Here is a 25,185-nt window from a genome sequence, read left to right on the forward strand (position 1 = left end):
CTGGGGAAACCCAGCCAGATGGGCGGGGTATAAATAATAAATTAATATTATTATTATTTGCTTACAAAACATGTGCTCTGTAACTGAACCAAGGCCCTTCCCTAAAACAGCTAAATACATACTGTGCCTAACTGAAAGAAACTGGTTGAAATACGGTCTTTTTTATTATTATATGATGTTGTGCTAACTCAGGTTAGCATATTTGCAAGAGAATGCACTTACACCAAAGTGCCACACTTATTATTCAATTCTCAGAGCTCACCGTTTTACTTCAAATGGGTCACAAAGAAATCATGTGCAATTTAATTTTCATGTAAAAATTCATTTTCTGAATGAGTCAAACCAACACCATCCACATACAAGAAGGAGGCATCATCAGGATTGTGGGAAATTCAAGATTTGCAGAAGTACGTTTTTTAAGGGGAGGGCAACCCTGATTGGCGCGGCGGGGAAATCCCTTAGAATAGTTCAATAAGGATAGAACATGCTTAGTAGTCATGTAACACTGAGTGCCTGTTTGGGATGGATGGAAACCAACCAGGAGAATAAGGAAACAGAGTTCCTTGGAAAGGGTATGATGGGCAGAAACCTGGAAATAACCACAGTGGATTTGAGCCAATGCAAGTATTTTTCTTAATTTAAAATGTAGTCAAGACAATGCATCATTCTATTACAGGACAAATAATCTTCAGGATCTGCTTTTTAAAAGATCATGTAGGAGACACTAATGTTTTGCCCAGGCTACAGAATTCTGGCAGCAAATATCCAACAAGTTTAGAAAGCAACTGAGTGTTTCATTATCTCCTTAATCACACCATAAAAGTATAGCCTACTTCCAACATTTCTGCTTTGTGGTTAAAAAAATATATTGGCTATATTTTTGCACATACCTACAGGAGGGTGGGGTGTGTTCAAAACAATATATCACTTACTTGGGAGGAAAACATGCAACATCCACCGCATCATGCCATTTCTATTCTCAGAGCAGCTACCTGGTAGATACTGACCTAAAAATAAAAATAAAGAAAGCTGTCAGAGTACAGTATGTCTGATGGGTTCTCTAGTCTACGTACATTTGATGTACTGCCTTCTATCATTGCTTGTGCTAATGTTCCACAATTTGAGAGTGGCTGCTCCTGCTTTGCTGGAAGCTATTAAGGACTATTTGTCTTTTCAAGCTAAATATTCAGACGTATTATATAAACAATCATTCCTAAACTACAGCCCAACTTGAGAAGTGCTTAGTCTGCAGAAAACTCACCTCCTGCTGAGCCTGCTTAGGATTAGCAGCCTCACACCCTTTTCACATATTCCATTGTTTGCTGTCAAATGCACACTCAGAAGAAGTTGCAGCCAATTCCAATAAATACCCAGTACCTGGATGCAGGGTAGGGGTGGCAAGTGGCCTGGGTGGCAGGTTAGTGGGGCAGTAAACAGCATGCTTCCTGCCAACCTAGCAGTTCGAAAGCACGCCAAAGTGCAAGTAGATAAATAGGTACCGCTCTGGCAGGAAGGTAAATGGCATTTCCGTGCGCTGCTCTGGTTCGCCAGAAGCGGCTTAGTCATGCTGGCCACATGACCCGGAAGCTGTACGCCGGCTCCCTCAGCCAATAAAGCGAGATGAGCACCGCAACCCCGGAGTCGGCCACGACTGGACCTAATTGTCAGGGGTACCTTTACCAATTAAACAGCATGCTGCCCTGCCTCTGATGATGACACAGATGCAGAAGAGAGAGGAAGAAATATGGTGTGCTGCAGCACATGCTCAGTGACTCCTCTCTCTGCATTACTTCCCCTCCATCTGTGCCTTGCGCAGAACCCAGAGTGAAGCTAACAGAAGAAAAGGGTTTTCATAAGGATTTTAAAAAGAAATTGCAAATCACTGCAGAAATATGGAAAACTGAATTTAATATGGGGGGGGGGGGACACAAGAAATGGACAGAACCAAAACTGATGGCTCCTTCCATCCCTACTTCCAGGATTGCTATTCCCACTTGCACCAAGAAAGGAAGGAGAAGCGACCAGGCAGTGTGCACTAGCTAAACCACAAGAAAGCAGAAAATCTGGTTTATCCTTATAAGTGAACATGGCCAATGAATTAGTCAGGTGGCCAATTCTCTTCGAGTGTTGGGAAGAAAATCTGGAAGAAAAATAAGAGTGTCATATTTAGGGTGGCACACCATGCTGCTCAACCCATACTAGGCAGACTGCAAAACTGTATTTTGTGCTTATGAAGAAAAATTCAGGTAACCATAAAATTCAGTTAAGCCACAAGGACAGCACAGCAGTAGTTGTACAAAGTAGCCCTCAGTGGCCTGCTTTAGCCATCCATCACTATTATTTTCCTGAGGCATGGGAAGAGATTATTCAATTGGGCAACAGCAGGAGTAAGCAGAGACCAACGCTTAGCACCAATTTCTGAATCTCTTGAGAAGAAAAGAACCAGACAATGATGAGATTGGCAACTGTGTGGGAGTATCAGTGAATGAACTATGTTCCAGAGCCAACTAAGGAATCACTCAAATATGGGGAGGGGGGCTGCAAAGATTAATTCTTTAAGGAAAATCAGCCCCATCTACAGTTCTCATCTAACTGCCTGCCCTTTTCTCAGCTGTCACAATAAACTGAAACACTGGAAAACCACTTCTCATGAAATCATTGTTTTAAAAATATTATTTATCTTGTAAAGTTTAATGAAATCCCCACATAACCATGTATGCTTAGGGAATGTGAGGAGCAATTTCCTATGGACCAAAGTGATTTTGAAAGAAGAGATGCATGAAAAACAAAAAAGGGTACCATTACCACTTTTTAAAAATACAAGGTTTCAGCTGCATTAAGATACAAGCTGTGCTGTGCAAACTCTAAATCCTCTCATTAGTTTGAGCAGATTTGAGCTAAGAACATAAAAACTGCTTTGCTGGATCAAACGAAGGGTCCATCTAGTTCAGCATTCTCCTTCCATCAGTGGCCAATTGATGACATTTGCATCATACCTTTCCCCTTAAGATGCTTCACTTAGAGGCTTTGAATCAGCAAATTCTTATTGAAATAGCAAAGCAGAGTCACAGGATTTCCAGAGCCAAAGTCTGTACTTGAGGAAAAGTAAACTCCAAGCTACAAGGAAATCCCTGTGTGAAATGCCTAGAAATTGCTAAAAGTGGGATTAGATATCACTATAACATGATGTCACTAGGTTGCAGTCAATTATGCCAAACTATGATGCTATTTTGTGACTAGTGAGCCTCATCTGAGGTGGGGCCTGAGGACAGAATGTTTGAGAACCCCTATAGATGACCGACTTAGTGCAGTTCAGTTTTAAACTTTTGTATAGTCCTGTCTGAAAATGCTCTTGGAGGAAAAAATGGGACTGAAAGATGTATATCATCTCCTTGTCCCTCTAAGACACAAGTGTCCTGTAATAATGGCATGTGCTGCCATGAAATAGAATGCTACCCAGAAGCAAAGTCTAGGCAGGTACAGACAAAAGCAACAGAAGATCTATAACTCACAGCAGCTTGGAGAGGACAAAAGAAAAAAGCAATGTAAAGAACTAAACCAACATGATACTTAATTATCGGACTGCTGAAGCTCATTAGGTGATGCAAGAAATCAATTTGCTTATTTCTGCATGCTGAAAATGATATGTTCCTTGTCTGGAAAAGGCCCCAAGTTCAATCCTTGACATCTCCTAGTAGAGCTAAAAAAAGTTCCCATCTGGTCTGACACACTGCAGAGCTTCTGCCACTCAATGTTGGCAGTACTGAGCTACATGGATTACTGGTCTGACTTGTACAGCTTCCTGAGTTACTATCAGTGGTAGCTGGTGCCCAGTGGGACAAATTAGGCAGAGATCAACAGCAGGTAGCGCCAGAGCCAATGACAGGCAGAGTCAGCTAATTCTGGTTTTGTCCCTATCTTTCCCTGGGCTGTGTTCTGCAAGGAGCAGCACTGAGACTAAGGAAGAGGAAGCCCTGAAACAGGATACAAGGAAGAAGACAGGCAGGTGGGAGCTGGTTGAAGGCAGGCTAAGATTGGTGGGGACCCATTTGCCCTAATGGACCAACCTCTGCTTGTTACTATGCTTATACCTGTGCCACAACTACTCATTTATTTATTTTTTGTCTAGGGCAAGCTGCTTTATGTATATCACTTTGGGACCCAGCATAAGGCTTTTTCACACAGCATCAAACCGAATTTTGGTGCTATGTGTAAAAAAGCTCATTGACAAAATGAAGTAGCTTATGGGAAGGGATGGAGGTCAAAATGGGAACTTAATACTATGGTTTCATTTGTGCAGCCCACAAAGTACAGTACTGAATCAAAATCTGGTATCTGTAATAAAGCACATGGTTCTAAATCTGCCAGAGTCCTGTTCAGAACTGACCAAATGAAGGGACCAAGTAAATGAAACAGAGAAAGTGTCAAAATGACAAAAGTACACAGGATTCTCGAATGCTGAGTGCATATTGTATTCTGTCTTAATGGAAACAGATAATCAGAGTTCGCTATAGGAATATAGTAACTTGGGAACCACAATATGAAAAGCCTTCCCATTAATTAGTGTCTCGTGGAAGAAGCTCAAATAATATTTTTTTTTTTTAATAAATTTTTATTGAGTTTTCAAATTTTTAAAAGGCAGACAGACTTATAAAGACAAAACAAAAACATACATAATTACATAACGTTGGCTTCCCCGCACCCTCCTTCCCACATTCCAGTTTCATTAATTATCTCAGCAAATTATCTGCTCTCCTCCCTTAAATGTCTCATCCTTTCTTAAAATTTGTCACTTATGCTTGACCCAATTTAAACTTATCCAGTTTTACACAATAAATCTTTTCTCTAAGGACGGCCTAAATTCTTCTCCCATGAATTCCTTCCTTCACATATTGCATCAAAAAATCATAATATAGCAGTTCTAAATCTCAGATTATAACTATTCTCCTCTCCCCTCCTGCCCTGCCCCGGTTTCTGTCCCTTCCCAAACCAATGTCCCAATAGATTGGCTGCTTTAGCCCGGGTTTCTCACATCAGAGGCTCTTAAGCCCCAGTTAGTCTCTCTCCACCAATTTTGTTGGTAATCCATTTTGTTGGCCCTCTCTTCTTGAAGAGGTTCTGTCACCAGCCTCTCATTTTTTCCTCCTTCCAATTCAATAAGTTTCAGTTTCTGCTCAGGACCACTCAGTCTCTCATACTCCTGCTTGTTGAAAAAGCCCCAATCATACTTGTTTACTCTTATATAGTCCAATATTCCAGTTATTCTGGGGGCTTCTTCCTTTATCTTTCTCTCCTTTTGCAGATTTGTAATCCACTTGTCGTTTTCTTTGTTTCCTTTGTTCCCAGAGGTTGCAGGCTTTTGGTTGGTTTTTTCCACCTGAAGTTCCTCTCCTTCTTCTTCTTCTTTTTCCCCCCGCTCCAAAGTTATCTCCTTCTCTGCAGCTGCAGAATTTCTTTCCATCAACTTTGTATCATTGGCAGAGTTGCTCAGTTCCAAACCGAAAGTCTCCAGTTGTTTACTTATTGTGGTACTTTGCTCTTGTAAAGTTCCCACGAGAAAAAACATCCTTTCAATCTCTGCCCATAGTTTCCGTTCTGCAGCCATTGCAATGTCTCTAGTTCCCTCCAGGGGGATTTCCATCATGATTCTGTTCCAACAATCCGTTTCTTTGTAGCTCCCAGCCACTTTAATATTCCCAGTCACTTTGTTTCAAAAAGGTCAATTTTAATGTAGCTTTTTTTAGTCCGAAAAAGTACCAATAACACAGTCCCAAGTCTTTGCCTCCCGTTTGACAGCTCTTTTGACAGCTGTCAAACTCTTTATTCTTTTTCCTCGGGCTCTCACGCAGGGCGCTCCCGGGTCCAAGGGGGGGGGATTACCAGGAGAAAAGGAAACTTTCAAAATTCTCTCTTTTCCACTCCAGCACAATAACTTTGTCATCCAATTCGTGAGAGTTATCTTTTTAAAGCCAAAGTCTTTCCGCCTTAGTACTCCTCTCTTTGCTTTGAATCTTTCTGTGGGGGGGGGGGGGGTGCGGACTTCCTTTTAACACACCCCCGATCGTACTCAATTTTGGGTATAAAAACTTTTAATGCCAAAATTCCCTTCTACTCACGGGTTATTTGTTTCAGTCCAAATTTCAGGAAGAAAGATAGCGCTCTCCGATCATGGCTCGCGGCTTCGCTCCGCCAAGGCAGCGATCGACTCTCAGCACCACGCCACTCTCCGGTCCACTCCGTAGCCTTTAAAAAGGCTCTTCGCGGGTCAGGGAGGGCGATTAAGGTGCCCACCGAGTCACCATGTCCGCAGGCTTCCGCGCCTGCGGTTTCTAAGGGTCCCCGTGTCGCCGGCACGGCAAGACCCGTCCTTAGCGGAGCCGATTCCCTCCAGAGCTCGGAGGGAATCCGCCATTACCCGTTCGCGCTATCCCGGAAGTCTCAGAAGCTCAAATAATAAACCCGAGAGTGGTATGCGCACAGGATGGACACCCAACCATTAAGCAGACATCGAGACAGTAATCACAGTTATGTATTTTCATACTGTAAAAGTCTGTTCAGATCAAGCCAGAACAGGACTACTCTTGGCTGATTTGGTGCCGTGCAATTCTGCTAGCCACATGCAATATTGAGGTGTCAAAGCACTGCCTGCACCCATCAATCACCCGCCCAAACACTTCGGCTCAGTGATGAGCACACTCCTCTCAACTTGATTTGGAATTAAGTTAGCATTTTCAAGTGCATCTTTGGAGAACACTTGGGGAGGGGAACCCTCCCCAACACAAGTGCTCTACCACTGATTCATAATGCTTTTGCAAAGTAATCATCTACAGTCCCCTCACTATTGCAAAGCCATTTTAACAAGCATCTTGGAGCAGATACAGTCTGTGGCAAATGAGGTTTCTGAAAAGTAATGAAATTTGTTCACATTTGAGGTTACATCAAAACATTGTTTTGCATTTGTTTGTTTCATTTCTTTTTAAGCAAACAATGACAGCCCTGTTCCTTGTCAGTATCATGGCATGAATGGATTAACCCTTTCCCCCTGCACAATAGTCCCAATATATCTCTCACACAAACTGTTACTTTCCAGGAGGAAAGCTCTATCTCTGCTTTAGTAACTAAGTTTGGTCCAGATAATACATGCATTACTATCCCTTTCTATTCTGTAGTGACCACAAAGCCATTTTGTTTCTTCCAAATAATTTCATACCGGCTTATTATTGCCTTTAAATCTTTTTATAAATAAACACCTGAATTTCTGCAACAGTGTGATTATTGTCAGCTCCCTAAAAGTGGCTCAGTAATACTAAAAGGTAAAGGACCCCTGACAGTTAAGTTCAGTCACGAACGACTCTGGGGTTGCAGTGCTCATCTCACTTTACTGGCCAAGGGAGCCGGTGTTTGTCTGCAGACAGTTTTTCCGGCCAGAGTGACAAAGTCAGCTTCTGGTGAAACCAGAGCAGCGCACGGAAACGCCGTTTACCTTCCCACCAGAGTGGTACCTATTTATCTACTTGCACTCTGACATGCTTTCAAACTGCTAGGTTGGCAGGAGCTGGGACCGAGCAATGGGAGCTCAACCCGTCACGGGGATTTGAACCACTGATCTTCCGATTGGCAAGCCCTAGGCTCACAGGTTATCCAAGCTAATGTTATTCCACCTTTGTGCATACTGCTTTCTCCAAGAAACATTCGGCTTTCCCACATGTAAGACATGTGTACATGTTCATATGTTTTCTGACACTCTGCCAGATCTGGCAACACTGTCCACACCATAAAAGACAGAGTTTTCATACCACCAGTCCTATGAAGTTGTCTGAGTTGTTCTCACAATGTATGGACAAATCTGGTTCTTGATAAAACACAGTGATTTCACTGACCTTAAGCAGTTATTCCACAGAGAGAAAGCCAGTAAATGAAAATGTAGTCTTGATGAATGTTGTGATCTGTTGCAGATCCTTTTATCTCCAGTGAGAACTGGAGGGAAGCTTTTCCCATTGGAGCTAAGAATTAATTGGATTGCCCAATGACCCCAGTTTTCCTCAGGTAAGTTTGCTGTTACACATAAATTATTTAATAGCAACCATGATGTGAGCTTGCAGTTTAATCCACTGTGCAATTATTTAACCAAACATTTGGCAAATGACCCATGGCTGTTAATATGAAAAACATGAAGAGACGGGTCCAGAATTGTTCAAGAGATTATAGCATGGGAGTTAATTGGAGTTATGGCACTTCTTTCTGCAGTGCAGTGCTAGAGCGCTTGTTCAACAAAACCAAGACAAATCCCAATTCAACAGGAGTGCTCAGGAAAAAAAAGGTAAAAGGGACAAATCAAGTATGTAAAATAGTCTTGGGCATTCTTCACAGATGTGAAAAGAATATAACGAATGCTTCATTGCTCAAAGGGACAATATTTCATTCTTGCCAGGGGACAGGTTTACAAAGGATGATATTTACATTTTCCTGCAACCTCTAATTTTCCCATTCATCATTTGCCAGAGCCTGAAGAACTTACGCAGTGCGTGGAATGTTTGCATATGCTTAATGATCCTTTTACCAAACAAATGCCTCAGATGCAAATGAGGAAATTAGTTAATATTGCTGATGCTGCTACTTTAGATCCATTAATATCGCACCGTGTCTCTGATTTACACAGGCCTGGATAATGGCGTGAAGGCACAAGATGTTACAACTGCCTAAGCCAAGCAGATCTGGCCATGTTAGCTGCCTGGATAGGAGACCACCTGAGAACTATGTGTACACCATTCTCAGCAATTTGGAGGAAGGATTTAAGTGAAACAAACAAATCCTGCCACAAGTTATGGAGAAGAAACCTTCCATTTGTGAAACTGGTTCCAAGTTAGAGGATCAGGGTCACACAATGAAACACAGTACACAAGCTAATATAGCAAAGACGTGAAAGGATGGGGAAAGATCACAGCTCAGTAGCAGAGCACAAACTCTGCATAGAAAAGGTCCCACAATCAACACCTGACATCTCCAGGTAGGACTGGGAAGGACTCCTGCCTAAAACCCTGGAGACTCTACTGCAAGTTAGTATTGATAATAATGACTAGATGGACCAATGATCTGACTTGGTATAAAGCGCCTTCCAATGCAGGCCCAGCCTGCCCATGAGGCAGACTGTCCCCATATGGACTGAGATGTAGGTGAAGAGGTGCCTTCTCAGTTATGATGCTGAGACATTGGGAGGACCTTCTCTATTTGGTCCTATCACTATTTGAATTCTGCCATGCAGGAATGCATGGCGCCTTTGAAAGGTACAGCTAGAAATTACTAGTGTTACTGAGATGGGGAAGGTTTCTTGACTGGTATTTGTAGTTTGTGCCTGCTGTTTGCTTCAATGTACTTTATTCTTCTTCTATTAGTTTAACGGGGTGAGCTCCCATTGCTAGGTCCCAGCTCCTGCCAACCTAGCAGTTCGAAAGCATGTCAAAGTGCAAGTAGATAAATCCGGTGGGAAGGTAAACGGCGTTTCCGTGCGCTGCTCTGGTTTCACCAGAAGTGGCTTAGTCATGGTGGCCACATGACCCGGAAAAACTGTCTGCGGACAAATGTCGGCACCCTCGGCCAGTAAAGCGAGATGAGCGCCGCAACCCCAGAGTAGTTCATGACTGGACTTAACTGTCAGGGGTCCTTTACCTTTTACCTATTGGTTTAAAAGAATGTGTTAACCACTTTGAAGAGGAAGAAAAGTGAGTCATAAAAATAAAACACTCATTTTGTACAAGCTGCAAACTATTATAAAGCTCTCAAATCAAGAAATAAATGTGCCACAGGAAGCCTAAAGGATGTACAATGTCTTTCCTGAACCATCACACCTGGTGCTAGAAGTTAGGACCTCAATGAATCTCCAGTTGTTGCTCTATTGAGTGATAGTGCTTCAAGCCAATCCAGCCTTGTAGCAACTGCACCCCTGCTCGTGTTCCTCATCACGCTCCCCCCACATCTCTTTACCAACCCCACCCATTCCACCAACTCCCCTTAGACCTCAGCAACTTTCCACTCTCCTTGGAGCATGAGTAGTGAACTATTTTGGCTTCATGGAAATATCTTATCTGGACTAACCTTGTGGGACACATTTGATCTGTCAGTCTCATGATGACACAAGGATATTGTGTGTAAGGTTCTTAAGCTGGGACTTCAAAGCACCTTACAAGGAACTCCAAAAAAAGGAGGGGTTTCCCCCTTCATTTAGAAGGGGCTTCCATGGGATCCCCTGCAAAAAAAGATGGAGGAATCTCTCTTTTAGTAGAAAATTATGATGCATAGCCCTTTCTCAATGAAGGAGGGGTATACATCAAAATCCCCACTCACACTCAGAATTGAATTTCCCCATCATGTGAACAGAGGTTTCCATACAGCTCTGAATGGAATAACCTGCTAAAATGATTAGAGGGGATCCATTTTAGCAGAAGAATCAGTTACCCATCCCTTCTTCTTTTAGGAATGTTTGCATGTTAAAATGTTAAACCTGTTTAAATGGAGGTGTCGTTTTTTTAGTAGCAGTTTCCACCCAGGTTTGCATGGAAAACTCTGCTAAATTGATGGAGGTGGGAGATGACATTTAGCAGGTGATTTTGATGCAAATGGTTGTGAGTCCAGACGCATTAGCATGTTCAGGCATGGAGTGGCAGGCAGAGATGGATGTGGGTTGGAGAACAAGAGGAAGACATGGGGGTGGAGGTGAGACCAGGAAACATAGGCTGGAGGAGGTGTGTGCCTCTCTCTCTCAAGATACATCTGCTCTGGATGGCGAAGTAGGATTCTTGCCAGCCCTCCTCCCTCTTATGGAGAGGAACACATTAATGGAATCCAGGGAGGACATCTGGAGGGCCAAAGGTTCCCCACACCTGCTTTAGAGGTTATTTCACACAGGTGTTCAACACATAAAAGCCCAGCTTGGAGCTGCAGGTCAGAGAGTGTAATTAATTATTACATAATCATCACTGTGCTTTTCTCTGTTTCATTTTTCCCTGACCTCACTGCTAACTGTTCTCCCCCTTGCAAAACCATGTGTACCTGTAACTCAGGATAACTTTTCATGAATCTGATGAAGCAGATTGTAGTCTACAAAAGTCACAATAAATTTGTTGTTCTTTTAGGTGCTGCAAGACACTTTGCTGTTGTTTTCCAAAAAGATGTGGTTCTTGTGCATCACCACTTCACTTTAGGAGCAAAACAGCACAAGTAACTAGAGATTTCTCTGAAGAAAATATGCTGGTGACAAACCAACCTCCAAAAGCACAACGTATCTGGTTGTATGATACAAACTTAATTCATGCAATATATTTTTTCCTTCAACAAGAAGGATAAGAATACATACCTGACACTGAAGAGTACTCTGCAAAGTGTTTGTGTTACCATTTAGTGTGTTTTTTCTCTCAACTTGGAGCAAATCTGTTAAAACATTTCCTGTCGTGCACACATTTTCAAACTTGATTCAGTGAGGCTTCTTTACATTAAAGAGAGGTGGGGGGCTCCTTCAGTCCCTTTAGGCTTAGCAAATCTATATTGTGCTTGTGTTCGTGTACATACACCTTTACTAGCAGCAGACACTGCCACCTAATCATGTAAGGTGCACACCATTACCGGGCCTGGTATCAGTGCAGAGGCAGCAAGCTGGGACAGAAAAGTGTTCCAAGGTTACAGCTGGCATATTCCACCAGAAGGCAGAGGAGGCACCAGTGGCAAGCAGAGGAAGCAAAGTGTGAAGGTCAGATGCCCACTGTGCCAAAGAAAGGCAGATTTCAAACTGAAATGTTAAAAGAATGGGGAAAGAAAGGAGAAGCTCAGTGTAGCAGCAGCTTGACTGAGGGTGCCACACACTTGCTGAGGATGTTCAAACCGAAGTATCCTATCAGTGGAAAATTCACTCTGAGGAACAACAGTAGCTCCACCAGTGTTTCCCCACCTTCTGTTTTGGGTTGCAACTGACAATTTGACAGTGGGAGAAGATTAATGCATTTAGATTTCTATTTGCATATTTTGTATCCATGTAGTATATTTCCAAGTATATTCTTCGCCTGTAAAAATCCATGCGGATTACAGTTTCAGTGGAGTCATTATTTTTGTCACGTACACTTTGCAATTTTCCAGTACAGATTTACAGACCAGCTTACAAGGAACCATGTGGCAAGAAAAGTTCATTTGAACAGCTGTTTTCAAACAACCAACACTAAAGTTCTAGCCAAAGGAAGTTAGCATGCCAGTGGGTAACCATTCCTGTTTTATATAAGTTTTTTATTATCTCCCCTCCCCGCAATTTAGCCTGTATGCAAAATAATGTCTCACTTTTCTTCACCTTAACAAGTCTCCAGAAACAAAAAGCATCTTCTGAACAACAGAACCTCAAGCTGCACATAGTGTGCACCTGGCACAGTGAGATATGGAGATCTGAAAGTAATAAGAGGATTCTTAGTCACAGTCTAATGAAAGCACAACAACAATCTGCCTATTACATAGTGCAATGCAAAAGCTCATCTGCATTTTGAGAGGCCTCTTAATATTCCACAAGCAAAGAATTGCTCAGCCCCTGAATTTTACAAAGGAACAAAACAGCAGCAAAGCAAGAATTAAAAGAAAAGCAATCCAGGAGTCTACTACAAAGTGCAATATTTACTGATTCCACTCTGCACAAAAATGTATCGTAATCCTAAAAGTGATTAAAACACTTTTGTTGCTACATAGGATTAAAAGCTTGCCTACCACTGACAGATCAGAAACAGGATAAGAGGCAGAGACTACATTAAATACACCTAACATACAATGGGACCTTGCATGTCTCTGATCTACAAGCTATTCTGTCTCTAAGCCGTACATTTTTACAAGGCTTTCTATGTCGCTGTTTATTTTCTGGAATACCCCCAGCAGATGAGATGAATACGGCTTGGAGCTCTGCATATATTACAGATGATATTGTGGTGGGGAACCTATGCCTGGGCTACAATCCCCACCACCCCTGGCCACTCCCCATATGATCACATTCAGGTGCAATGTGAAGTCACTAACCATAATTTAAATGGCTCAAGTAGCTTTCACGCATGCAACACACCTTGGCTTCAGATGGTGGCTTGTCTGGAGAGAAACACACTGCAAGCACCAGTCCAGATGTAATATTAAGCCAGATGCTCTGTGGTTCACTCCCCCCCCCCCCCAAATAAGCAAAGAATGAGAGTTTGGGCAGAGGCTTGACAACCATATGTCAGGAGTGCTCTGATGGTGTTTCCTGCTTGGCAGGGGGTTGGACTCTATGGCCCTTGTGGTCTATTCCAACTCTATGATTCTATGATTCTATGCCACAAACACACAGCTTGTACACAGGTGAAGTTGTCTAATCATAGTTAATCACAGAATCGTAGGTTTCGAAGGGATCCAAGGGTCATCTAGTCCAGGGGTCAGCAAACTTTTTCAGCAGGGGGCCGGTCCACTGTCCCTCAGACCTTGTGGCGGGCTGGAATATATCTTTTTTTTGGGGGGGGGGGGGAATGAACAAATTCCTATGGCCCACAAATAACCCAGAGATGCAGTTTAAATAAAAGGACACATTCTACCCAGGTAAAAACATGCTGATTCCCGGACCATTGCAGGCTGGATTTAGAAGGTGATTCGGCCGGATCCGGCCCCCGGGCCTTAGTTTGCCTACCCATGATCTAGTCCAACCCCCTGCAATGCAGGAATCTCAGCTAAAGCATCCAAGACAGAGAACCACCTATCCTCTGATGAAGTACCTCCAAGGGGAGTCCACCACCTCTTGTGGGAGTCTGTTCCACTGTTGAACAGCTCTTACTGTCAGAAATTTTTTTCTTTTATGTTTAGGCGGAATCAGTGGCGTAGCGTGGGTTGTCAGGACCCGGGGCAAGGCAAGTATTTTGCACCCCCTAACCCGTGGATTTGTGCCCCCTAACCCGTGGATTTGCGCCCCTAACCTGTGGATTTGCCCTAACCCCAGATGTTGCGCCCAGTGCGGTCGGCCCCCCCTGCACCCCCCACGCTACGCCACTGGGTGGAATCTCTTTTCTTGTAAATTGCAGCTGCAGGTTTTAATCCTGCCCTTCAGAGCAGGAGAAAACAAGCACTTCAGAATGTGGTATATTAATATCAACACTGAACAGCCTAAGACAAAACAAGTCTGGTCCCTGACTCAAGTTGACTGCGGTATAAATTTAAACACAACACAACACAACACAACTGAAGGTGGTAAATGCAATGAATTAAATTCAGTTGGGTGTGTGAACTAAGAGATTAAACCCAGTGGGTTTTAGTGCACTGCTTTCTATGAGATAAAGTATGCCTAACACATATCAGGCTAGTAAGGGGATTAAGCCACAGAAGACATGGTTTTTGAAGAAGGATTTGAAAGACACAAGAAAAGCGGCATCATTTTGATGTTCTGGAAAGGAATCGTAAGCATAAAAGAGACAAAGCGCTTTTAAGGAATTAGAGTAGATGAGGGCAAAAAATCTGGAGTAACATGGGCCACAGGCAAGGGTTGTACTGGATGGACAGCATGCTAGGACATGCAGCTCAAAAGCACCCATGGCACACCTTCCCCGTTCTTGCTGCACCACTGATGTAACACACCATAGTTCTCTGAAGTTTGTGACTTCTTATCTCCAAATAAACCATAGGTAGGAAGCAAACCTTGGTTACCATTCATGGTTTGTTTGGAAGAAACCAATGACAAGCCTGGGTTCAGATGACATGAAAAGCCTTGTTGCATTAATGCCTTGTTTTGTCCATGGCTTGGGAGCAGAAGCAAGAGTGGAGGAGGAGCACAGATGGTGGAGAACCTCAGGCACTAGGGGTTAAATGTGACCCTCCAGGGTTCTCTCTTTGGCCCTTGGAACTCTCCCCAGGACACCCTCCTCTCCCACCCTGCTTTGCTCATCTAGTAATTCTGCATAGCTGGAATGTGTCCGATAATGTATTATGCTTGACTGGGTAGAGGATAGAGAGGGGTGTGTAAGTGTGTGTAGAAAATTGTCTATGGCATGAAGACTAGTTTCTGACTCTGGCTCCATCTACCTGTTGCCCACAAACGCCAGCCTGAGAGGCAATGTTCCCCACCCATTTTTAATCTGTGGTTGGCATACAGACCACAGCACTGTGTCTGTAAAAGCCTGTCACCATGTATCAAGTTCCTCCTCCCATTCTCTATTAGACCAATTTCTTCAACCAAATAATCACTGAACCACTTTGGACTCACTTTTATTGCTTTAATGAAGTTTCTCTCCACACCCCTACTATTCACTGGCAATTTCCAACCTCTTTCCCCATTCCTCCCTTCCCCAGTTCCCTCCTTCCCCACCCTTGGTGGAAACTGGATAGCAAGTTCTCTGGGTCTGAGATGCATCACTTCGATGCTCTGTGTTGTATACAACCCAGTATTGTTACCAAATGTTAAGTAGGAGGAGACCTCACAATTTCTCTGCGACATAATGAAAGCATCTATGACATTCTGAACCACAGAGAACATTAAAAGGGATGGAAGTTCCCCCCAGATGATTCAACCCACTTCAGGACATCCTACAGCTCTGATGGCTGGCTTCAAACATATGGAAGCTTCTAAAAAGTGCTTCCACGTGGCAGCAATCCAAGAAGAGGGAGGTAACATTTAGAAGTCTTTACACCATGTGCTTTTCAAATCTGGGAAGCATTTCCAAATTGGTGCCACTTGTTTCTAGTGGCAGCTGGCAGGCACTGGCGTGAAAACTTTCTGTATCAGTGAAATAACACTGGTCCCAACCCAGAGGCATGTGGCAACATAGATAAAAGAAAGAAAAATATCTCCATATCCCCAATCCAGATAAAGTCCAATCTGAGAGGAATAGTGGTACCTCAGTGCCTCTGGGGTAGGCACTGTCTTCCAGTGTGTATGTCTGTGTGTGTGCTTTAAAAACTTCTTAAATGGCCCAGTGCTAAAAGGAAGCCAATCCAGGTGGCTGCAGCTACCACCTTATTTTCCAACCATGCTTCTGGGCTCTGCCACCAATCATGCTACACCAGGATCCAGAAGCATTGTAGGCCAACTCAGGATGGTAGCAACCATCTTGCTCTGCACTTCTCCCATCAAAGCTGGGTCATGGATTATTATTATTTTTAAGTCCTGACACCTAATACTTATCAGTAAGCTCGCCAGGGAGATGCATCAGCCACTACAGTGGAGATGGAGAGTCACCAGAGAATCTTGCCCAGACCCCACTCAAACCTGGCATCACGTCACCTCCTTTTACTTTTTTCAGGCTTAAAATTCCCCATTCCTGCTACAACTGGTGTGTTTTTTACAGTTTAATTGTGCTTTTTAGCAACTGCAAATCATCACAAAAATCATGGACTGAAGGGCAGTACAGAAATGTTTTAAGTAACACATTAAAATAGTACTTCAGATTCAGCCATGTGCAACGGTCTGATGTAATTCACAGGCTTGTTTACACATTGCCTGAAAAGTGATGACATCCTGGAGAAGTATCATTTCTAGTTACACAATGAGATACTCAAGTTTGTAACCCTGAAACCATCAACCCACTATCTACAGTGGCAAGGAAGCACAGGCTGACTCAGCCAAATATGTATGCTCGTTATCTTAGGTCATATTCCTAGATCACTTGTGACTTCCAGCTTGGACTACTTTAAAATGTAGCCTCCTGGCCCAGGAAGTGACTAAAAGGGTTAAATATTGCACTTTATAAGTTGTTTGCTTTGTCTTTAAATATGTCAGTGGAGCAATGTACACAGCAAGGGTGAAAAACAATGTTTCAATTCCACTTTCTCTCTCTCTCTTTTTAAGGGACTTATTCTTGTACAGTACTAGCAACTGGACTCTGTAGCTGTGGATTTCTCTATGTGGTGTTAATTCCCTGGAACAGGTGGAAAGCGCAAGTTGTTAGAGGGGGTGAGCCAACAGAGCTGTCAATCACAGTTCTCCACCCATGGCTTCACACCAAACAAAGCATGCAAGAAATTTTTTCAGTGTATTTCTATATGCAGAACAATTCCTTGGCAAGTCCCGCACCCTCCGCTTTACTCTGGGGTTTAACAGTGCAATCCAATGTATGTGTACTGAGAGTTAAGTCCTGCTGAATTTTATGGGATGTGTATAGGATAAGAGACCAGTGATATAGATAGGATGTACATTGGGAAACACAGGAAAGCTCTGCCACTGTAGATGCACTGGAATATCCCAATCAGCACAAGAGTACAAGAGATCCTTCAGTTATATTCTAATAAAGTAATTCTATATTGTTCCTATAGGTCATATACAACAACTCAACATAAATGCTGAACATAAAAAGCCCTACTAAATACGTTCTGCAAACACATGTGGCAAAGTGTACTTTTATCCCTCCCTCATTGCTTGTTCTTTACACAAAAGTCTCAGAATACTTGGACGTTCATGTCAGTATGCTGTGTCCAAGAAATTCAGGCTTACCTGGGAAATAAACCTTATTGTACTGTTTTGGATTTACTTTTGAGTAGACCTGCATAGCTTTGCATTGTCAGGCTGTGAACCAAGGATGCTTAACTCTTTTTATTTTATTTTTATTTTTTACTTTCTTTAGTATTTTGGTTTTATGCCTGCTTTTAGACAAACTGCTCAGGAAGATGGTGGACAAACCTTCATCAGTGTTTTTAAAACAGGGGCTGGATACAGCAGTGAATTACCTGCCTCAAAAAAGGGTTGGACAAGAAGACCCTTCTAACTCTACAATTCTATGTGATTCTTACCATAAGTATACATTGCTTTATACACCTGGAGTAGAAAATTGTATATATATTGTATATATATATATTGTATATATTGTTTTGTATATATTGTATTGTATATTGTATATATATATATTGAAACAAAAACAAAACAAAATTAATAGAAATAACAAACATTTCATAGGCGTGCCACACATCCATCTGTTTCACTTTGTAATTCCACAACTGTCAATTCTCAACTGAAATGTGTGAACCAACTGCAGTGAAACAGTTTATGAAGAAGTGATATGGAAGTTTTGTCTTTGATGTTTTGATCTGGGTGGCTCCTTCCCACTTTTGCATCACTTCTTGATGTTGCAGTCATCAGGTGATGCACATGCATGTCCAAACAGGCCTTTAATCACACCCAGATCTGTGGGAACCCATAGGTTTCTTGACTTGGTGGAACAGTGTCATATTGACATGCTCAAGGTCTTGACTCCATACAACACACTAGGATGCAACTCAGGTTAGTTGGACAAACCTGATGCTCACAATGTACCCTTAATCACCACTGGCTAAAATTGCCTTATCACATGGGCAAATCCATTCAGCAACCTTGGAGGGTATATGAAACTAGCCTGTGTGCTGAGTCAATGCTTTTCAATCCCTGCTGGCTGAAAGCCATTTCTCTATCTAGAGCACACTGGGTTCCCAATGCTTAGTGACAGCCCACAGGGAACAACCACAATTGCAATGAATTTACCTGCCCCTGTTGACCCAGTCTGCAGCATATACCCAAGTCTCAATAGATTCTGACAGAACAACATCTCAAATGGTATGGTGTATGGGCTGCAACCAGGATTCAAACCTGCCAAATACTGACATAGCAGTAGGCAGGCAAAAAGCACTCTGTGTGGGCTTCTGCATCTCTTTTTAAATATTAATTCAAATGTCCCTCAGATTAATAAGACAATGAGGAGGGTGGAGACGTGCCTACAATGTCCTGATACAACAGTTGGGGAGCGGTGTCAATCAAGGCTGCAATCCTATACTCTCCTGACTGAAGAGGAAGACAGAAAGCAATGGGTCTGACTTCTGAGGAAGCATTGATGGATTTCTGCTGCTTAAGACCTCGAAAGAAGCTACAGTTAGAACTGGATATGGAACAACTGATATCATGGCCACTGGGCCCATCACCTCCTGGCAAATAGAATGGGAAGAAATGGAGGCTGTGAGAGATTTTACTTTCTTGGGTTCCATGATCACTTCAGATGGTGACAGCAGTCACGAAATTAAAAGACGCCTGCTTCTTGGGAGAAAAGCGATGATAAACCTAGACAGCATCTTAAAAAGCAGAGACATCACCTTGCCAACAAAGGCCCGTATAGTTAAATCTATGGTTTTCCCAGTAGTGATGTATGGAAGTGAGAGCTGGACCGTAAAGAAGGCTGATCGCCGAAGAATTGATGCTTTTGAATTATGGCGCTGGAGGAGACTCTTGGGAGTCCCATGGACTGCAAGAAGATCAAACCTCTCCATTCTGAAGGAAATCAGGGCTGAGTGCTCACTGGAAGGACAGATCCTGAAGCTGAGGCTTCAATACTTTGACCACCTCATGAGAAGATAAGACTCCCTGGAAAAGACCCTGATGTTGGGAAAGATGGAGGGCACAAGGAGAAGGGGACGAGAGAGGACGAGATGGTTGGACAGTGTTCTCGAAGCTACAAACATGAGTTTGACCAAATTGCGGGAGGCAGTGGAAGACAGGAGTGGTTGGCGTGCTCTGGTCCATGGGGTCACGAAGAGTTGGACACGACTAAACGACTAAACAACAACTACAAGAAGACCTCGAAGGGGAACCTGCCTGGAGGAGAGCTGGCCAGGAAAAGCCAGGTCTTTCTCAGCATTTCTCCTGAACCTCGTCTAAAAAAGGCACTACAGCGTGCCGGGAGGCGGGAAGCGAAGATTTGGCCTTCTCTCACCCCACTGTTTTGGAGGAGGAGGAGGAGAAAGCAGCAGCAGCAGCGCGCCTATCCCGGCCTCGGTGCCTCAAGCGCAGAAACAAGGTCATATTTCCGAAGCGAGGACCAGACAGCGGCCGCGAGGGCGCGGGGTTTCCTCCCATCCAGCCGAGCCAATGAACTTACCTCAGGCGGCCCCCTCCCCGCCGGCGAGCGGGCGAGTTCCCCTCGCAGCCGGGCCAAGGCGGCGCTTGTTTGACTCGCCGACTTAAGTGGACGCGAGCGGAGACGGAGGCGGGGCCGGCGGCGCTTGGCCCGGCAACAGAGCCCGAGCGAGCGGCAGCGAAGGTCCGCGCGAGCCGAGGCAATGCGAAGCGGCGCTCGCGCCCTGCAGGACCACACAGCTGCTTCTTGGACTCGTTCCCGCCCTCCCTTCCTGCCGGCCTGCGCTGCGCGGGGGGCTCCCGGCCAGCCAAGCCAGCCAGAGAGCGCGCGCGGGACGCGCCGGAGGAGAGAATACCTTGAACCATCTGTTGCAAAGCGCCTCCTTTCCTCCGGGGCCGCAGAGGGGCCTCCACGTCCGACTCCCTCTCCGCCCCCCCCACGCTGTCGCCCCGCGGACCCATCCAATCAACGGGGGTGGGGAGGGAGGGACGCCGGGAGAAGCGGGATTATCTGCAGATGCCGGACTCGCTGAGCACAGTCACGTTTCGCGCCCTCCCCCCCCTTCTTCCCAACTTTTGTATCCACCTGCTAAGTCCAGCCTGCTCTCCCAGCCCCCCAACCCCTGCCCCAAACCGCGCGTGTTTGGAGTTTCGGGGTCGCTGGTTTTGCCAAACGGGAAAAGGAGAGGGAACTGTTGTGCCTTTTCTTCCTGCCACGGTCCAGATCCTAATATATATAGCCTTTTCCTCACGGCGCTCAGCAGCAGTTTAAAATTAGCCCCCCCAAAAACCCCACACCTAACGAGAAGGCAAGCCAGGCATGTATATCCAGCGCCTGTTTTATCAGCCGTTTTCGTTGTCCAGCTGCGTGTGCGTTTCTTGCACGTCTGACCTCAAAGCACATTCTTCCCCTCCAAGAATTCCGGGCCTTGTGGGTTGCAGGGGATTGCTGGGAAGTGAACTGGGTTGTTGTGGGTGACTGGGAATTGTTACCCACAACAAGTGCAGCAGCCGGATTTTTATTTTATTTGTAAATTTATTTATTTGGTTTTTCAATTTAAGGTTTTACAATCACATAGCCAACATACGTCATAAAAACAAGATGCCATAGAATCTCCTGGACTTCTCCTGCATCTTTTATAACAATCCAGATCTTTTACATCTCAATTATATCCAAAATTCACCATTAAACTACAAGTGTTATTCCAATCCTACTAACGATTTTAACTGTTTACAATGATATTAAGATAAATTATAATTTCCACCCCATTCCTTATTAAAATTTTGGTCTTCCTGATTTCCAATTCTTCTGGTCATTTTTGCCATTTTGGCATAATCCATCAATTTAATCTGCCGTTCTTCTCTGGTCGGGACTTTACCTTCTTTCCATCTCTGGGCCAATAACATCTGCAAAGCCATAGTTGCATACATAAACAATCTTTTCTGCTCCATTGGGATTTCGGCACCTAGAATTCCTAAAAGAAAGGCTTTGGGGCGCCTGGAATTCTTTGAGGGAAGGAACATGCTTCCATTGTGCTTTAAAAGAAGTTTAGAGGTATAGGCGGGTCTTCTGAAGTTACTCAGAGTGTGTGTGCTAACTTCCTGAGCTTTAATGACATCTACAAGAAGGGAGGCTAATTGTGGCTTTTGATTTGGAGAGCAAGGGTGAGAGCATACTGGCCCAGGAAAGTACCAAGGCAATGGAAGTTGGTCCATTAGGGTGGATGGGCCCTGCCCCACCGATTTCAGTTTGCCCTCAGCCAGTGGCTACAATTTATTTATTTATTTCTCAAAATGTAACACTTTGCCTCTCAGTCAAGCAAAGTATACACTTTTCTCATACAAAACGTCATCAAATGAATTTTTAAAAATATGGATGGGGAGCCTGTGAATGTTAGTAGGTGACAACTCTCGTCATCCCTGACCATTGGCCATGCTGGTTGGGATGGATGGGAGCAAAGAGTGGCTTTCAACTAGTAGAGATTGAAAAGCTTTGACCTGGTGGGCTAATTTCATACCACTCTCCAAGGTTGCAGAATGGATTTGTCCACATGATAAGGTCATTTTAGCCAGTGGTGATTAAGAATTATTTCATGCACTGGGCCTTCTGGTGTGCCCAGCTAACCTGAGCTTTATCCTAGTGCAATTGTGACGAAGGAAGAGGTTGAACATGTCAACATGAAATCCCACCATGTTAAGTAACTAAAGGTTCCTGCTGGCCTGCTTGGTGTGCTGGTCAACTATTCTATTACCTCCAGATGATAAAGGGCCTGTTTACCCCATTTATCTTGCTGCCTCCTATGCCTGGAACTTAATACCTGTGTGGTGTCATCTTTCTCCTCCTTGTACTGAGACTGACCATTGGTCTACCTAGCTAGCTCAATGTTGTCTCCACGAGAGTTTGCTGACATTTTGGGGCCCATGGGCCCATTCGCAAACTAGAGGAACAAGCACAGTGCAACCTATTCAGTGGCAACCACAGGCCTACAATGACTGACAACAGTTCTCCAGGCTTTCAGACAGGTGACATGCCCATCCCTACCATGAGATGCCAGGGATTGGACTTGGGACCTTCTGCACACAAAACAGTTGCCCTTCTGCTGAGCTCTGGTTGGATCAGACCCAAGAGTCCATCTGGTCCAACACTGTTGCCAAATGAAAGGCAAACAAGATAATTTTCTTGTGAAGCCTGAATAGCTCAGTTGGCTAGAGCATGGTGCTGATAACACCAAGGTTGTGGGTTCTATTCCTGTGGGGCAGCTGCATATTCCTGCATTGCAGGGAGTTGGACTAGATGATCCTCAGGGTCATTTCCAACTCTACAGCTCTGTGATTCTAAGGCCTGAAGGCATCATTCTTGTCACACACACCCATTGCTTTTCTCCAGAATTTGCTATTCAGAGGCGTTCTGACTTGTAATATAGAGGTTCTATATAGCTATCCTGGCCAATATCTGTTAATAATTGTCCAATGCATTGTCTGGTCCCTTTTTAAAGCCACCTAACAGTGAAATTCAATTAAGAAGGAAGTCCTACTGAGTTCAATAATACTTATTCCCAGGCAGGTGTGTACAGGACTGCAGCCTAAGTGAGTGACCTTCACCACAGCTTGGGGCAGTGAAAACCACAAATTAATATGAACAATGCCTCCTCAAAGCCCCATTCTTCTAGGAAGCTGGTATCCCATTTAATAAATTTAATTTGTTTCTTATAACAGGCTTGTACTTCAGCTTCCCAACACAATATTGCTATCAATTCTGAAGCTTTTGGATGAACTAGGCTACAAATTCAATAAAAGAAACATGAAAAATGTGTCACCTATAATATTCTGCTGATCCAAGCGCAATGTACTGTTTTACCAAGTAACCATATTATTATGGTATTTCATTTCCCCCCTTTTTCTAGCTTGACTCAGACTCCTTAAATCTTTACATAGCTCCTGGACTAAAATGTGAGAAGCAATATTTTAAGAAAAAGTTGAAACTAATGGAAATAATTACTTTTCATTTGTTTAGAGGAAAATAACATGTGCTCATATAATATTCTCTGGCATTAATTCCAGCAAATGATTGCAGCTACTATATTATCTCACAATTCATTCTTGGCAGTGAATTCTTTACACTCGATTTATTAATGACGGTGTCAGTGCAAAAAGCTACGATGTTTTATTTCAATGGGATTTACTCCCAGGTATGTGTGAACAGGATTCATGTCAAAGACATCATAGAAGTGCTGTGCTTTTCTTTTTAAAGAAAAAAAACCTAGTATAAGCATCTTTAAACAGCAAGAATGAAGAGAAATGTTGCTTGTGATCCGTTTCAGAGAGAAAAATTAATTGCAGAATTGTACTTCTTAACCAAATAATACATTTGCACTCTGTTAAAGCAACACACAATTAAAACACTGCCATACACAACTTTTACTTTGTGGCTAAGAAAAATTTGGACAAAAGAGTTCAGTACCCCCAATTATATTAACATTAAATAGAGAAGAGAGCCAAAATTCTCTAAGGAAAACTTATTCAAGTAACTAATATTTCAATTATATTTCTGTGCTTGGCAGTACAACCTTCTTAAGTGCAATACAGGTGGAAAAACCACTTTTGTGTTGCTATAATATGCAACCACAATTTGAGTTTTAATGGAACAAAATCAACAGTTCTGTGGGTTTTGCAGAAATCATTATACTGCATTAATTCACCACCAGTGGCTCATAAATAATGTTTAAAATACGCTGGTCATGACTTTTTGCAGATTTCCAAAGAGTTAATTATATCCATCAGGCATGATAATCCAGGGCTTTGCAAAGGTCATTATGTCACAGAAGGTTCCATTTTCCTTAAATCAATTGATCACATTGTATTGTGGTTGCCAATTTCCTTTCCCCAGACACCTACAACATTATTAAATGAAATTAGAAACTTCTTCACTTGCCAGCTTTGAGGCACCCTGAATTCCAACCTTAAATAGAACTTTGCGTTTTGCACCAAGCTCTTATAGAAACTGGAAGGCACAGCACTGAATCTCAAAGATCCAGAGCTTGTTATATGATGGTCAAAATATTTGGACCTCCTTGATGGATGTGGGAAAACAGTTATATGTGATGCAATTAACAGACTTGCCTGCAAAAGAATAGAAAACCATGTTAGAATACCTATTGTTAGCTCTCTGATAACTAACTGATGCTTTTTAAGCTACTTGATTCTGTCTTCCTGTTTGGAATTGTTGCATTTGTTATGGAAATTGATTTAAAACTTCCCCAAAGTCCTGAAGTTTTTCTCCTAGAGGGAGGTCCTGAAAAAAGATGGTTAAACTATTTATGCATGCAACAGCAGCAACCAGAATCCTGTACCCACAGAAATGGAAAGAAGGAGAAGTACCAACTAAGGAGGAATGGCTTCAAAAGTTAATGGGCTATGAGAAAATGGTGAAGTTGACAGCAAAAATAAGAGATGAAAGATGAACTGTTCATGGAAGGGTGAAGACCCTTTTTGGACTATTTGAAGAACTGTTATAGTCAAATGAAAACATGGACAGGGTTCAAATTATGAGCAGCAGAATGAAAACCATAAGTGAAATAGAGGATAGTTGTAATAGATTAAAGTATGCCATATAAAGCAGCAGGAATAAGGTAGGAATGGAATTGTGGAAGTAAGGATGGGAAGTCTATTGAAATAGAGGTAGATTTATAAAACCTGTGAAAAGCAATAAAAATTCATGTCGAAAGAGAGAAAGAAAGAAAGAAAAATTGATTGAAAATAACAACAACCTAAAAGGCAGCCCTGTTTAGGGAAGTTTTAAATGTTTGATGTTACATTCTGTTTTTAATATTCTGTTGGGAGCCACTCAG

General features: G+C 43.1%; 1 protein-coding gene across 5 annotated transcripts in view; it reads right to left on the minus strand.

The window, feature by feature from the left end:
- Positions 1-20,264, minus strand: part of SULF2 (sulfatase 2) — a 284,708-nt gene extending 264,444 nt beyond the window's left edge. For 2 of the 5 annotated variants that reach the window (XM_028735140.2, XM_077929271.1), the window contains exons 1-2: positions 19,860-20,023; positions 933-1,007 (exon numbers count right to left, since the gene is read on the minus strand). The gene's annotated coding sequence lies outside the window, so the exon portion shown is untranslated. Of the gene's footprint in view, positions 1-932; positions 1,008-10,092; positions 10,112-19,859; positions 20,024-20,193 lie in introns of those variants that run through there. The other 3 variants (XM_028735142.2, XM_028735143.2, XM_028735145.2) reach the window with 3 other exon arrangements.
- Between the last annotated feature and the right edge of the window lie 4,921 nt (positions 20,265-25,185).

The sequence above is a fragment of the Podarcis muralis genome, chromosome 5 (assembly GCF_964188315.1).
Source record: "Podarcis muralis chromosome 5, rPodMur119.hap1.1, whole genome shotgun sequence".
Taxonomy (NCBI): Eukaryota; Metazoa; Chordata; class Lepidosauria; order Squamata; family Lacertidae; genus Podarcis; species Podarcis muralis.